Source organism: Tupaia chinensis, unplaced genomic scaffold, assembly GCF_000334495.1.
Source record: "Tupaia chinensis unplaced genomic scaffold, TupChi_1.0 Scaffold000513_1, whole genome shotgun sequence".
NCBI classification, from domain to species: Eukaryota; Metazoa; Chordata; class Mammalia; order Scandentia; family Tupaiidae; genus Tupaia; species Tupaia belangeri.
This window is the reverse complement of record NW_006160026.1, coordinates 1,404,070-1,409,437: the sequence shown is the minus strand read 5'-3', so window position 1 is coordinate 1,409,437 and position 5,368 is coordinate 1,404,070. Positions and strand designations below refer to the sequence as shown.

Genomic DNA, 5,368 nt, shown 5'->3' with positions numbered 1-5,368 from the left:
ACTGGATTTAGAATGAGAACATGAGGACTGGAGTCTGTATTTGCTAATCATGACTAAGGGACTGTGGAAAGTCACTTCCTCTGTGTCTGTTTTCTCCTTTGTCACCATCTCGAAGGTTCATTCTGAACTCTGAATATTTACATTTCAGCATGGGTTAGGAAGAAGAGGACTATACTCTCAAGCAATAAATACTTTTGAATATTTACTTTGTGTCAGGCACGTTGCAAGATTTTATAGAATAAACAGGAAGAATGATATGATCTTGTCTTCACAGAAAAGCTAAGGCTTAAACATTTGAAAAGTTATTACATAACAAAAGTCATTACAAGACAATGACAGAGGAGGTGTCAAAGGCAGAATGTGATTAGTTTCCACGTGATTTTATTTTCAGGAACTTGTATTTATTATCAAAGTCATATCTGATGTCAACAAGATGCCCCAACTACAAAAAAAAAAATTGCACACATTGCAATCTCAATGCAAACAGTCCAATGGAAGCCCAGTCAATAAAAATTTCGATTATTCCAAAAAGCAACTGAATTTTTAAAAAATCTTTATATATCCAGCCAACAAATTAAAATGGTTAACAAGAAAAAATACAAAATCAGAGGTCTGGTCTCGATGTTTAAGAAAGACAACTGCTTAAGCATTCCTATCAATTCGAACATCAGTCTCTCGGTCACTCAGCTTCATGCCATTCATCATCCAGCAGGCTCTCTCAGCTACCTCTGGCGACTCAAACTTAACCACACCGCACCCCTTGGACTTCCGGTTCTCCATCTTATTGGCATACAGCGCATGGCGGCACTCCTTAAAATTACCCTTTAGTATCTTCCATGTAAAATCAAATGGTAGGTTTCTTGCAAATATCTGGCAGGCCTTCTGGGCTACCCCAAGAGCATGGCCTCCAGCTCCTCCAAAGGAACCTGAGAAGTTTCCTCTGAGGTTGCCACACTCCATCTCATTGGCACGATCAAAGTTGGCACCGCCTCTGCCAGCCATGGCAAGGACCATTCGCTCAATGCCTGTGCCCAGGGCCAGGCCCAAGGCAGGGCCCATGAGCTCCAGGCATTGGTGCCCATGTGCTCCAGGCTCATGCACTGGAGACTGTTGGCCCTGTGTGCTCTAGGCCAGTGGCCAGCTGATCCACCACAGGGCCCAGAGCTCCACGCCAGAGCCTATGTGATCAATGTTTTGGCTCACACGGTCGATGGGTGCAGCCATGTGCTTCAGGCCGAAGCCTATGCCGGCACCCATTCGTTCCATGCCAGACCATGCGCTCCATGGTCTGGACCATGCGCTCAATGCTGGAGACCATGTGGTCAAGGGCCAGCAGGCCCATACGCTCCATGATGGAACCCATACGCTCCACTGAGCCCATACGGTCCATGACCAGGCCCATTCGCTCAATCTTGGAGCCCACATGATCCATGCCGTGGCCCAGGCCTGTGCCCATGTGCTCCATGCCAGCACTGCCAATGTGGTCGTCGCCAGGATACATCCTCTCAATCCCAAGGACACTGCCTTCGCCTCCACCGTTCATTCTGCCCATATTCATTCCAGATCAAATCGACCCATGTGCTCCATACCACCACCAAAGGGCCCCATTTCCATGTCATTTTTACAGAATATTTGTGTCAAAAGAAGTTGAAGAAATTGAAAGAAAAGTGACAGAACTATGAACCAAATGGTCTATGAGTTAAGGAGGTATGTTTATTCTTGATGAAGTGTAAGATTTGAAAGTAAAGAAAAAAAAAAAAAGAATGGCAAGGAGACTCGATTCTGTCTCAAACTAGACAACTTGTCACTGACAAGACTCTAGGCATCTTAAACCCTCAGTTTTCTCATATGGATTTATCAGATTGATCTTAAAGGGGATCAGGCTGAGTATCTACATAAGGGATGATACTTCCTAGTGCTTTAAGCAACATCATAAACTTGAAAGTCATTGCTTATCAGCCACTGGCCAAGTTAAACACCAGCAATGGATGCACAGAAACCTTGACAACAAGTGAGAGGAACCAAAACAAGCATAAATTACAGAATTTACCCTAAAAAGGTGTTAAGCATAAATTACAGAATTTCCCCTAAAAAGGTGTACACTCACGTTGAGAAGATGTGATTTGTAATTGAGGAAAAATTTCAGTGAGAGTCTTTGAACAGTGTCATGTAGAACCATGAGGCATGCCCTAAACTAAAGCAAAACAAGATAATCTGGCTGGAATTATGAAGGCAATATAGAATCAGAGCATTTCAACTCAACAGCCACCCTTCCCCCAAAAGAGTGAAACATCGAAAATTTATGCAAGGAGAGGAAAATGTGTGAAAATTTCCATCACAATCACTTTTCTCACAAAGCCAAGCACTTGGTGTCTTTTTTGCAAGTTTGCAAAATGACAAAAAGACTTCTCAGGCTGTTGAGAACAGATTGTCCCTTTGGCTGAAGTGGAAGTGGGGATAAGGGGCTGACTGCTGAGTAAGAGGCATGTTTGAAGTGCAGACATGATTATTTTCATTTCAACTTCAGCCGTTTGAATAGGATGAGTGAAACTTTTTACAGAATGATTGTTTTGGCTTGGTAAACTTGCCAATCTGTTTCTAATCAAGGGAGATTTTTATCTATTACAGGACAATATTTCAACAGGAATAACTGACAGGGTCAACTGAGATTTAGGCATCTCAGCATTCTTCACCTCATAGAGTACTAGCAAGGACTCACTAGACAAGGAGTCTGACTCATCCCAAGAAACTGAATTGACATTTTTTTTTAGAGTATAGAAAGGTATTACAGGCTCAACTTATGCCCTGGCCATCAGGTACAAATTACATTACCATGATCACTATAGTAGTCCTTTAATTTTGGTTTAAAAGAGCTTCTTGGACCAAACTCCAACAGGTTGGAGAATTCTGGGAGAAGGGATTGCTACATGTTCATGTCCATTTGAAGGGGAGTGCTTTCTCCCTCTCCCTGGGTCTTTGTTTGCTGAGTCCACACATCCTGTGACAAGAAAAAATGAAATGAAATGAAATGAAATAGGTTCTAGATTCATTATCTTAATGACTCCATTTTTACTTTTCATTTCTTACCTCACTTCACATTATCTAGAAACACTTTGAGGATCTGGCGTCCCTGCTGGATGGCTCCTGAGCTTAGGGATAGACATTGTTCATCTTGTTTTCTCCCCCAGTGCCTGTTGCAAACAGGGAGCACATTTTCTAAAGTGATTTTGATTCCCTAAAACGACCTGTGGGAGGGAACCAGCAGTTAGCGTAATGGCTATGTCGCTGGACTCCCATGTAGTCGACCGCGGTTCGCGTCCCGGATCCGGTGGCTTAAAACTCATGCCGTGCACGTGTGCGTGCGTGCCCAAGATCCCGAGAGGAGAATGGAGGAGAAGGGATTGCAGCATGACCATCCCCCCTATATTGTAATTTAATTAACTGAGGCTAAGAAATGCAGCAAGCCTCACCCGAGGAAGTCTCCCTAGTCTGTGTGGGCCCCCTCCTTTCCTCCTCCTTTCCAGGTGGACAATTCACAGATGTTTTTGTTTCACCTAAAGTCTCTGTCCTCACCTGAGTATTTTCTGATCATCCAAGATTATGTCATGACAGGAATGTTTGGCAGATTCTCTGCTTTCTCTGAAAATTATTCTGATGATACATAAAGAAACAACAACTCAAAACTCCTAATACAGAAAAACATGTCTCTCAAATTCTTGCAGAAATCAGAAAAGAAAAATTTCACTCTTTAGGGTATTCTGAAATCCAACAAAGAATCACAATTTTCATTGGTTCCATTCACTGCTATCTGCAATGGGATGAGTCTGATCAGTAAAAGAAGGCAAGGTATGCTTTCTGCATTTCCCTTATGCATATTGCTATCTCCTTGTTAAGGACCCAGAGTTTCTCCATCAGAAAATCATGCTGCTGTTTTGCTGTGGAATAGGATCACTTTTGATTTCTTTTAAAGTTTATTTCTAGAGAGAGAAAGGGAGACAGAGATAGAGAGAGATAATATCCTTAAAAGGATAGGATCACAATCCATCCCCAGCTTCAGTCACCCCTGGACCATGGACACGTGTACTCCTACCTATAGTGAACCTGGAAGATTCCTAGGTGAGACTAGTGTTACCGCTGCACTACCCTCTGGCCCCTGGGTAGCACTATCCTACTAAAAAGGCAAGATATTTTGTATGATCTAAGATTATTTCCCAACAATAAAATATATGTACACACGAACCCTACACTGCTCCCCTGCCATATATACACATTATATAAGCTTTTTTTGCCATACAGTTCATGAAGACACAGAAAGAGAAGAGAAAGAGAAAGAGAAAGAGAAAGAGAAAGAGAAAGAGAGAGAAAGAGAAAGAGAAAGAGAGGGAGAATCACCTCACCCCAGGGGGTGTTGGCTGTGCCCTCTCCTGGGATTGGGCACACGTGCACAGGATTCCCAAGCTGCCAGGTCCAGGACTGAACCACGATTGGCCCCATGAAAGTCTAGCACCTCAACCACCATGCCGTCTACTGCTCCTGTATATACATATTTTAAAGATCATTTGGAAGCATTATATCTTATTTACAGCTTTAATTTTCAAATCATCTAGTATATATTTCCATGAGTTTTCAATTTATATATTTTTTTAATATAAAATGCTCACTGTCCCTTCTCTGTATTTAAAGAGCACATGTTTCTTATTTTCACCACAGCCTCACCACACTTATCTTACTTTTTAATTTTAGCCATTCTGACTGGGGTTAAGTGCCATCTCATTGTAGTTTGGCTTTGCATTTACCTTATGATAAGAGAAGTCAAGCATGTTTTCATATGTTTTGGGGTTGTTCAAGGTCTTCTGCAGATAATTTTCTGTTCAGCTTATTTTCCTATCTTTTAATTGGATTGATTTTTGTGTGGTGGTGGTTGGGGGGGGGTAAGCTAATTCAGTTTCCTATATATTCTGGTTGTTGGTCCCTTATCTGAGGTATAGTCTGCAAATATATCTCCCATTAATTTGTAATGTCACTTCAACAATTTCTTTATATGCATGGTCTATCTCTAGGAAGTGCACTGAGTCCCATTATCCAATAATGCATGATTTTAATGTGACTTCAAAGTAAGTCGTGACATCTGCTAGGGCAAGCATAAGATCCCTGTTCTTTGGCAGAATTTTCTTAGCTATTCTTGGACAACTCTTCTTCCCCATAAATTTTAAATAACATTTTTGCCAACATCCATGAAAAAATAAATTCTACTGGAAAACTGATTGGCACGTCATTGAATATAAACATTAATTTGGGAAAAGCCAAAACCTCACCATCTAGTCCTCAATCCGGTAATACTGTACTTTCCCTAATCTGACCCACACTC

General features: G+C 41.7%; 1 pseudogene; it reads right to left on the bottom strand.

Moving 5' to 3' along the window:
• Positions 1-642: 642 nt before the first annotated feature.
• On the bottom strand, positions 643-1,614 carry LOC106735752 (heterogeneous nuclear ribonucleoprotein M pseudogene; annotated as a pseudogene).
• Between the last annotated feature and the right edge of the window lie 3,754 nt (positions 1,615-5,368).